The sequence below is a fragment of the Argopecten irradians genome, chromosome 12, assembly GCF_041381155.1.
Source record: "Argopecten irradians isolate NY chromosome 12, Ai_NY, whole genome shotgun sequence".
Classification (NCBI taxonomy): Eukaryota; Metazoa; Mollusca; class Bivalvia; order Pectinida; family Pectinidae; genus Argopecten; species Argopecten irradians.
In genome coordinates, this window is record NC_091145.1 from 6437844 (window position 1) to 6449620 (window position 11777).

Sequence of the window (11777 nt, forward strand, 5' to 3'; positions counted from 1 at the left end):
ACAAGGACGTATATCCTTGGCTATTCTCAAAGTATACACATTACACCAAGGACGTATATCACTTATAAATCCTTGCATTACACATACAAGCGATTGTTTCCTTGGTAACCCGTTTTGTTGTACGTGTAGTATGAGTGTCTAGTCGACGGTGAGCTGACGAGTGAGCTTGAAACATGATATTGTAGATGATGCTGAAGTGAGTGAGTGAGCTGGAGAGAGGGGAGTGATGGTGTTGAATGAACAAGAAAGAGGGTGTCTGATGAGTAGAAAAAAGTCATATGATGTGTAATGAAATTACGGTGAGCTGACGAGTGAGCTTAAAACATGATATTGTAGATGATGCTGAAGTGAGTGAGTGAGCTGGAGAGAGGGGAGTGATGGTGTTGAATGAACAAGAAAGAGGCGCTAGGGTGTTTGATGAGTAGAAAAAAGTCGTATGATGTGTAATGAAATTATCACATTGGAGTTATTGATATTATGTTTTAAATGTTTAAATTTTATACTTTTACTTTTGTAATATTACCTAATCCAAGGATTTATACGTCCTTGCCTAATCTAACTAATGCTTTGATTTTTCACTATTCTCATTATCTGGATACATAATATGGTCAAGTGAAGGTCGATATTTAGCATGTCGTTTCGATGTATTGTGCTTTTGAACTCAAACATTAAGTTCATCAGGGTGGTGTTCTAAACCCATTGGTTTTTTGTAATAAAAATGATGGTATTAACTTAAAAAAATATCTTCGCAATTCGGCTAATATAGTGTTATGCCACTCTGGTGGAATGTAAATACCCTCGACTAATATACAACATATATAACCACATGAAAGGTCCATAATTGATAAAAATTTAATTTTCGAAAAAAAAGTGTAAAAGAAAATGAGGGGGTTCGGAATCTTAGGCCTCATCTGTATCAGAATCGTTTTGGCCACGAGTTTGCTACGAGTTATTCCGCTTAGAGTATTTCACTACTATATGCGGAACAAATTTTTTGGGGTTCTTGCTTGCAAAAATATTAAGACAGAAACCTTAAATGTAAAACTTCCCCTGTATTGCTTAGTAAAAGAAAATAATATGATTATGTATATTTATTTTGAATATACACTGTAATACTTCAACAATAGAATTTTGAAGTCTTGTCGTACATGTACTTTATCCAGGCGGAGCAATAATCGTTTGGATGAATCTTTAACATATTTTCTGTTTCATGAAATCGCCTGGTTGTGTTCATATCTATGTAAATCTTATATTTATGCGCCATTCTTAAACAACGCCCCCGAAATGTCTATTACATGTCAATTTCTTCCTTGTGATGCTGCAATTATTGCCGCAGAAGAGGATCGTCTGCATGCATATAACCATAAAAGGACATTGAACGATAACTAGAAAAGACTTGAAGATTGATGTTCAACGAAATTACTCAAGTTGAAAACATTTACACAAAGGTTGGAACAATAATTCAATATTAGTCATTAAAAAAGAATAATCAAAAGAATACATTTTTATAATTATTTTTTATAATTGTTTTATTTTTCAAAGGTTTACAATTTTGTATTTTGTCGTAACTGGAAAATAAACGTTTCTTTCTTTTTGCAATTGAACTGAACGTTAAAAAGTTTTAATGAAGAATTCATTAATTTAGAGAATATTGAGGAAACTAGACCCAGTTATGCTTACAGGCACATAACTGTTCAAAAGTTGTCCGAAGTGCGCCGATATGCAACATGTCGACAATCGGAAACATCACAATTTGGGATTCGTATCGATGGAAAATCTCTGTTTGACCCAAAGCGATCTGATTAAAATCAGCTTGGACCCAAAGAAATTACAAACATGCGTGAGTTGCCCATGGGGAATTCACGAAGAATTTTGGCGAGGTAAACGCCAGCACCTTGACCTTGCTAAGTAAAAGCCGATAAACCCCGATTAGAATCTTGTAAATTCCTACCTGAAGATTTGGCCAATTCGCATAAATGTGATCGATGCATATCGTTTAAAAACAAACTTGTGTGACTAGCATTTCATTTTATTGGCTAGCTAGCATGCACATGTGCGACATGTATACATAAGTATTTGCTCAAGACGATTGATCATCTCAAAAACATATAGATAGATATACGTTTCTGATCATCCTCTATACCACAGGGGTTCCGATCACTAACGATATCTACAAATGTTATCGCATCCTCGATACTCTAGGGGTTACTATAACTGATGTTATATCCATCCTTGGACTGACTCATAGTAAAACTGGAGGCAATAGAACAGAAAGTTAATTAAGTCCTTTGATATAATAAAAAAACCGTATAACGGTTTACTGTGGTTGACTATGTGGCTTTGAAGTTGGGCGTCGCATTCGCTGTGATTGGTTCAGAGTTGGGCGTCGCATTCGCTGTGATTGGTTCAGATTTATTCTCTTGAGCTGCCTTCAGTTTTATGTATAAGATAGTCCAGGGGTGGATATAACGTCAGTTATAGTAACTCCTGTAGTATCAATGATGGAGTGATCGAAACCCCTGGAGTATCGAGGATGGTTTCTGATATTCTTGATCGTGTGGCACGAAAATAAAATATCTATTATTAAGTCCCCTACTTGTGTTTCTTGTTTTTCTGGTTATAGGTACAAATAAGTCCCTCTGTAAACATCCTATTGTTATCGACATTAATTCTAGACACAGCCCCTATACTTGTGTAAAACAAGATATCTACCTGTACCTGTATACATGTACCTGTCATGGCTATTTCGTGTCAACACCTATCTTACATAATATACCGGTATTCAATTGTTTCCTATTCAACATTAAGCTGTTTGATCTTTGCACAGCCCGAGGGTCTCACGATATTTCGAAACAAACTATGAAGCGATAGTCAACTGATACTAAGAATAGCTTCAAATGACGTCATGATTAAACCTTTGTCACGCGTGAGCTGCCCGGGGAATTCCCGAAGAATTTTTGGCGAGGTAAAACGCCAGCACCTTGACACGAACTACCACGCCTTAGTAGGTTAACTCTAAAAACTTACACCCCGATTAAAATCTTGAAAGTTCTTACCCGAAGATTTGACCAATTCTCCATACACTTGATTACAGGTAAGTCACACTTTTAACTTCTTTATCTACAACGAGATTGTTGTACGTGAGTGTTCAGTGCTATATTTATTTCCTCAATCGTACTTGACAAACTCTCTCGGTAAGCTTCTTCTAGAAGCTATGTATTTGAAATTACAGGCATGTTGAAATATTTAATTACGTTTCCCGTATATCGCATATTTCAACATATATATACATGTATGTATTTTGTATCTCAGAGAATATTGCATTCGACTGGAAGAATTCAATGAAGCAAGGATTTATAAATCCTTGAGTAAAGGTATATGTACTGGGCCACTGGCATGATTGAAGGATTACTAAAACAATAAACCTGTGTACCATCCTCGATACTCCAGGGGTTCCGATCACTTACTATCTCGACACCCCAGAATTTCTCATAGTAAAACTGGAGGCAACAGAGCATAACAGGTAAGAGTCATATATCGGTACACTGTGGTTGACTTTGTGGCTTTGAAGTTGGGCGTCGCTCTCTCTGTAGTTTTCAAAGGAAATTTTTGCTGACCTGTGATTGGTTCAGATTTTTTCCTCTGAGATGCCTTCAGTTTTACTATGAGATAGTCCAGGGGTATAGAGATCGTAAGTGATTGGAACCCCAGGAGTTTGGAGGATGCTTGTGTACATGTGTAGTTACAAAAAAAAAATGAATATTAATTAAATTACAGAGTTTTTGATTAAAATGTCAGTTATTATTTTCGCCAAATATCACATTGTACATGCATCATGACTTTGCATTCTGAACTTAAAATAAAAAAAAACAACTAGTAATCATGTACATTATATTCAATCTGTTGCATAAACAGTGAATTTTTTTGCATTGATATTTTCAGCCAAATCAAGGCCCCTTAATCCCCTTTGAAGAAATTTTGCAATTTCATATGAATATTTTCCCATAACAGGAGAATAATTTTAATACAATCATACTTAAAGGAAAAAAAACCAAATTTTCCAATTGAAAAAGTTGTTTAAGCATATACAAGCTGACAAGAAAAATCACTTGGACATGTAATACATTAGACAAGGAAGTATAAAATTTTGTGGGTTATATTAATCCCGTCAAAATAAAATAAAAACCACACAACTAATCTTGTAGCATCGTTGGATTGGGTTTCCGACGGTGGTCTTGTGAATAAAACAGGATATGCAGATCCTGAATAGGCCACATGTTTTTTGTAAGTTAATTATAGCTGTTAAACTTCCTTTGTTGTCACTAAGAATTTATATGTACTTATAAAATAAACCTTACATTGATTTTAATATCATACAGTCCTTTAATTATCAAAACTATTCTCTGCTCATAATTATTTTTGCTATATTAAACCTCATAAATGATAATTTATTATGAAATACCAGCTGTTAAAATGGACCTCCTTGCATAACTCCATAAAGTTCATAATAATCATAGCCTTAAATACTTCTTAAAAAATGTGACATTTAAAAAAAAAATTCCCCATAGAATCAGTTTATTGAATTTTTAAAACATGTGAAATATTTTTAAACACATATTTAAAAGTGACATATATTTGGCCTTTACGGTCATAACATAGTTGTGACGTCTCCACATGATGCTATTTTTAGCGCTCATTCCATTTTCTTCATTTTTTTGCGTACAGTGCCCATCTTTACTTAAACTGTAGATGGTACCATCTTTGTATCTCATTTTTCTTTATATATTTGATCTCTACTTAAAATGCTTCTTCACATATATGGTATATTTGTATACTTAAATAATTAGGCTACTTTGTATAACTCTCATACATTTATATGTATGTCCTTTCTTGTATACGTATACATTTCTGTGTTACCTACATGTATGTATCTACGGTTAAATGATGCCTGTATATCTGTGTACCTGACTTTGAAGCCCTACCAAATTTGTATGTAATTGAGGGGGAGTCTATTTGTTTGTTTAACTGAAATCTGAACAAATAGACACAATCCGATTGTTATCGATGGACAAACATACATCTATAGGGACTAACAAATAATGGTGGATGGTCCTTTCGCTTACTCTGCAGAGATATTGACACATTCCATGACGGCAATGCTACAGAGCAAATTAAGATAAATCCTTTTATCCAATAGGGCCACGGTGGCTGATTGAGTGGTCAAGATGTCCTTGACATATTACCACTAGCTTTACATCCCTGGGTTGCGAGTTTGAATGCCATGTTGTTCAGTTGCCGGGTACTGACCACAGGTCGGTGTTTTTTCTCCAGGAACTCTGCCTTTCCTTCACCTCCAAAACCTGGCATGTCCTAGCTTAAATGACCATGGCTGTTAATAGGAAATTAAACAAATTAAAGTCTAGTTTTGTCCAAATATTTATCCTGAGAAGTGATTTCCACATTTCCAATGATATTACCAGTTAGATTATCCCATTCTGATGCCTCCATGGATATAGATATCTACACATATCAGTGAAGGTAAGATATCCCTTGCAACAAATATTTACTGATTTAGTACTTAAATGCATGATGTATTCAAATATAGTACTGAACATAAATTTACTGGGTATTAGCAAAGTATGGCTTTGTTAGTTTAATGTCCTGTTAACAGCCAGGGTCATTTCAGTGAGGGCATGCCAGGTTTGTTGGTGGTGGAAAGCTGGAGTACCTGCAGAAAAACCACCAACCAGTGGTCAGTATACATGGCAACTGTTCAACATGGGATTCCAACTCGCAACCCAAAGCTGGAGCACTTGTGGTAACTAATTTGTATGGACCTAAACCAGCCAATTAGTGAAGTGATAGCTGCAGACATTGCATGTTGAAAAGAAAAAATTCATATCTAGGGTTCTTTTGGCTGTATAAAGTCGGCACAAAATGATGTATTTATGAATATTGTTTGTCTTACTAATTAAATCAACATAAATCGTTAGCTCAACCAACAATAATTAAAGACTAATAATTTATATATGGACACTTGTATTCCATTAATGGAGTCAAGAGCTGCTTAGGATCAATACTATCAGATATATAATCCTTCTCGGATCATATAGATAGACGTTCATACGGGAGACAGCCATATCATTGTCATTCATATTCCCTGGTCAGCATGCATGGTCACTCTCCTAATGTCCGCATGGTCATCTTCAGTCAATACTAATGTTATGCATAGATTTTTGCTCCAGATGTCTGGTCCTTGATAGTGATTATATATACTAGCTGTCATTATGCGAGTCAGACTGACTTCAGTAGCATTGATATACTTATACAACAGAATCTTATATAAACTTCAGTAAAAGCTTCATTTGTGACAGACACAGTGAAAGTTTCATTTGTGACAGACACAGTGAAAGTTTCATCTTATATAAACTTCAGTGAAAGTTTCATTTGTGACAGACACAGTGAAAGTTTCATCTGTGACAGACTTTATGTAGCAAGTGTCATCTTATATAGACTTTAGTGAAAGTTTCATCTTATATTATAGACTTTAGTGAAAGTTTCATCTTATATTATAGACTTTAGTGAAAGTTTCATTTCATCTTATATTATAGACTTTAGTGAAAGTTTCATCTTATATAGACTTTAGTGAAAGTTTCATTTCATCTTATAGACTTTAGTGAAAGTTTCATCTTATATAGACTTTAGTGAAAGTTTCATTTCATCTTATAGACTTTAGTGAAAGTTTCATCTTATATAGACTTTAGTGAAAGTTTCATTTAATCTTATAGACGTTAGTGAAAGTTTCATCTTATACAGACTTTAGTGAAAGTTTCATTTCATCTTATAGACTTTAGTGAAAGTTTCATCTTATATTATAGACTTTAGTGAAAGTTTCATTTCATCTTATATTATAGACTTTAGTGAAAGTTTCATCTTATATAGACTTTAGTGAAAGTTTCATCTTATATTATAGACTTTAGTGAAAGTTTCATCTTATATAGACTTTAGTGAAAGTTTCATCTTATATTATAGACTTTAGTGAAAGTTTCATCTTATATAGACTTTAGTGAAAGTTTCATCTTATATTATAGACTTCAGTGAAAGTTTCATCTTATATTATAGACTTTAGTGAAAGTTTCATCTTTATTATAGACTTTAGTGAAAGTTTCATCTTATATTATAGACTTTAGTGAAAGTTTCATCTTATATATACAGACTTCAGTGAAAGTTTCATTTATGAAAGATTTCAGTGAAAGTAATATCTGAGACGGTCTTCAGTGAAAGTTATAATGCTTATTTCTTCGAGAGAATTTTAACTGGGCTGACTGCAAGGTGGATTACTGTAATTTTGATCTCATTATATTTTGTTTTGCCAAACCTACCTTTAAGCAAAAGTATTGATCATATGACTTCAACATGCTGTACTAGTTTGTAAATGAATTATTTGCTTTATCTATTGATTATGCACAAGAATTCAATTATTATATGCACTAAATTGACAATGCTTACAACTAGAGAACACGTACATCTGTAAATAAATTATTTGCTTTATCTATTGATTATGAACAAGAATTCAATTATTATATGCACTAAATTGGCAATGCTCACAGCTAGAGAACACATACATCTCTTTCATGTAAATCACGGCTGTCTGAATCAAATTTCTTCCTTTATTGAATGAATCTAAATCTTTGTTTTGTACCAAGCTTTTTTTTTATGATGCGATTGGTCTGGGCAATAAGAAAATTTAGCTGGCTACCATCTTTATCAACCTCTTTTGGAGACGGTATCAAATCTCACTCAACTTTCTGCTATATTTTAAATCCTGTATTAGTTCTACAGAGTTCTGATCATTCCTTAAAACTTGCTGCAAAATGAAAAAAACGTATTTCATGAACAATTGGAATTTGCCCACGAACCAATTTTATGAAAACTAAATGTTTTGTATAGCAACATTAATGCAAACCCTTGAAATACGTTTAAACAATTCAAAAGATTCCAGGGGTATGTGCTAGTATGGCCAAACTAAAACAATAGAGGTTTAAGACAGGGTTCCATTTTGTATCCAAAACGGTATCAAAATCATGTTTTAGGTCGTCAAACTGTATTATTTTCTGAAGAGTATAAATGATCACAAATATGTGGGCAAAATATGATACCCGATAACGTTTGTGCGGGACGATTGTTTCTATTGGTGATGAAATGATGTCAAAAGACGATATTCTGTGCTAACGTCATTTCAGCGGGAAGATTACAAAAAGATACGTTCCATCACCACTGGAGATACTTAGTCACATACAAACGTTATCGGGTATCACGTGGTACCTGAATTTTAGTCCTATTGTACTATTGTGTCTGAACTAGTACTCTGTAGATGATATAATTTGATCAGATGTTACAAGGTTATCATAGGAAATCCAACAGAGTAAACATTATTTTCTGATTTCCAATTTCTTGCAGAAAGACCTATTCACCTTCCACGTGTCGCTGTGTTTGTTTCTTGCTTCATCTTTGTCCTAATTTGCTCTGATTAGATATTTTTTGAATGAGAAAAATTACTTAGACATACAGAATGTCATCTTGTCATGTTTCATCATAAAATCTGATCATCGTGTATAAACAATTTTGTTTTTCATTCAGAAATTCTGCTTCCATTCAGTCCCTGATTATAGAACGTTCGGTAAAGGTCAATGCACTGTAGGCTTGGTTTGTTGTTTGGTCTCCATTGATATTCCTAGACTTCATTAAATCTTCCGCAGATTAATGTGCTAGTTCATTCAGTGGAATAATCTGTCGTCTCGGGATTTATAGTAATTGGTCTACAATGTTGACACCGTGGTTATTAAAATATTATCTGACATTATTGTTCATTATTTCTTACATGATTTCAGTTTGGAAAACATTGACAGTTTCGTTTTACTTATTGTTCTAAATGTCAAATATGATATACCTGATGCAGACTGGGCGATCATAAAACGATATTCAAGTCAAATTTTACTGAAAATGATAAAAAAAAGAATGACCTAACATTTTGATTTTTAACTCGCCTATTCGAAAAATAGGGGGAGCTAATGTTGTCATCCCGGTGTCGGCGTCAGCGTTGGCGTCCCATTTCATGTTAAAGTTTTTGAGCAAGTTTCTGTTTCGTCAATTGTTTAAGCTTAAGTCATCATAAATGTTTATGATTTTATTTTCCTAATGTGTATGGATGCTGAACGTGATAATACAACCAATTTGGGGCCCTTTGAGGGTAATAGGCGAGCTTTGCTGTTCTCCAACAGCTCTTGTTGGTACACTAATCTAAAAAGCAAGGGATTTTTCTTTTTCCTTTGACAAATTGGGCCCTGAGCAGTGATCATTGGTTGAAAATTCTCCGCTTTTATTTTAAATTGCAGTTTCTTTGTAGGAATATTGACATGGGAGACTATTATGTTAGATATGGAAGCGGCATGCATTTTAAATTTCGTGCAACTAAGGACAAGTTTTCCATCCATGATTAATGTTGGGAAAAAAACATGTTGTGAAAAAAAAAAGACAAAAACGTCCCTCTCATCACAGATAAGGTCACTTTATGTGAAATAGAAGTATAGGACATTATCAAGAATTTAGATAATGCATAATTGGAAATGTTTTATCTATGAATCATGAAGGCTATCTCACAATTAGAAATGATGGTAAAACTGCAGTAGACTGTATATATAATGTTGGGTTAATTAGCATACCAAAGTAATGCTAATTGGTCTCTAAGCATTTCAAATTAATTTAACTTGTTACTTTAAGTATATCGTACATATTTTGTTATTTTAAGATTTTATATACCAGTATGATTTAAGAACATGATAAGTAATTTTGCAAAAACAAAAAAATCATTAAAAGATGCTACACCGCTGACGAATGGTACCTTTTCTATTAATAAACAGGAGCAGACGAATTAGTGTTTTTCTTCAGCAACAGAAGTTACTTACTTTACACCATTACCATCATTGAAAAGTTAAAAAATAATTAATTGCTTCCCGTAAAAAGTCCATGGCAATTAACATGCCCTATATGGAATAAAGTACTGATTGTGCATCCACTGAAAACAAAACAAAATATTTTTTTTTTTTTGTTAATTAGACATTTACATAAACATCAATTATTGTTCACATGATGAGTATTTTTTTTGTTCTGTTGACGATGGAGTATTTTTAAAATATATTTGTAATTTCAGCTGTATACCTGTCGCTATGATAACATACATGTAGATAGTCATAGGTATGATAATGTCACCGTTACGTCTGTAGGTATAGTAAGTAATTTATTTCTTCTATGTGTGTACACTATCAATCATTGGCTATATTCATCATATAAAATAAGCATCAATATTATAAAACATACCGTATTCGACCCAATAAGCGCCCAAGTCCCTATAAGCACCCTTCCCCCTTTTTGAGGCCTCAATTTCAATTGCCCAGGCATAAATAAGGGCCAAAACTACATAAAACGGTATAAATTTGCAATAATTTTGACTTATTAGCACCTTTTTATTTTCATCAATTTTTTAAGCGCCCTGGGCGCTTATTGGGTCGAATACGGTACATCAAATTATTCATATGATGATGTCAAATATACATGTGAATTGTTCTCAAACTATAAGCAGCTGTAGATTAATGTATATATATAATACTTAGTTCTTTGAAGTGAATTGGCAGGTTTTCACTTGCATATTAATCAGCACAGAAAAAAAAAAAGATTTGAAAAATATGTAATTCAATCTAATAAAAACATGTAAAATTTGAGTAAAATACATATTTAAGACGTGTCAGATACCTTACTAAGTAATATATATCAGTTATTGTGCAAATGTGTCAAATAAAATAATTATAATGGAAATTCCATCTTTCTGTAATTTGAACCGGCCCGGTCGAATTTTGTAACGATAGTATAGTAGTGTTGAGCTTTAGTGACCTCCGACAATGCACTGCACAAATTAAATGAATGTTAACAAAATGATGGGTCAAAAACGTGGGTGAAGCGAACACAAACGAATTCCGATAGAAAACAGTGTATGTCAAGGGTTAGTAACGTGCTTGATTGGGAAAGTAATTAAATATAAATGGATCGCTGAAATGCAAGAGACAGGAGCAACTCTCCACTTTATACTTGCGTGATGTATATATGTGCAATAAGTCAGGAACCTCCCTTCGCGGTACCTTGTCGAACGAAATGTCTCGTTTGACTTATCATTCTTACGCTAAATACAAAGTGTGTTATAACAAATATAACAAATATTATAACCTCGCTTTCAGCCAGCTTTCGTTTTGTGTTCCAAAAATAGAATATGACAGTCTATTTTTTCATTTTTGAGGTAGGTATTCCCCACATTTTCCTGTCATTTTAGATTACAAATCATTGTAGTAAAACATTTAATAAACATCTGAAAACCATATCTAAGCATACAGAACAAATTATTTAAGGTTCATGTCCCTTTAAGAAATTGGTGAAAATTTGATTAAATTGATAAAAATATATAAGTGCACCATCTGATACCATTTTAATAGGCAAAATTATGGTAATTATATATTATCTATTAATAAAAACAACCCAAAGCTCAAAATAAGAAAAAAACATTCATGACAAAGGAATGCTGTAATTCTGTATTTATTTGTGTAATTCTGTATGTGTTTGTGTAATTCTGTATGTATTTGTGTAATTCTGTATGTATTTGTGTAATTCTGTATGTATTTGTGTAATTCTGTATTTCTGTATGTGTTTAATTCTGTATGTATTTGTGTAAT

General features: G+C 33.2%; 1 protein-coding gene across 1 annotated transcript in view; it reads left to right on the plus strand.

The window, feature by feature from the left end:
* Positions 1-2941: 2941 nt before the first annotated feature.
* The window catches only part of LOC138335999 (protein kinase C delta type-like), a 108735-nt gene continuing 99899 nt past the window's right edge, over positions 2942-11777 (plus strand). Inside the window, exon 1 of the mRNA XM_069285250.1 lies at positions 2942-3094. The gene's annotated coding sequence lies outside the window, so the exon portion shown is untranslated. The remainder of the gene's footprint in view (positions 3095-11777) is intronic.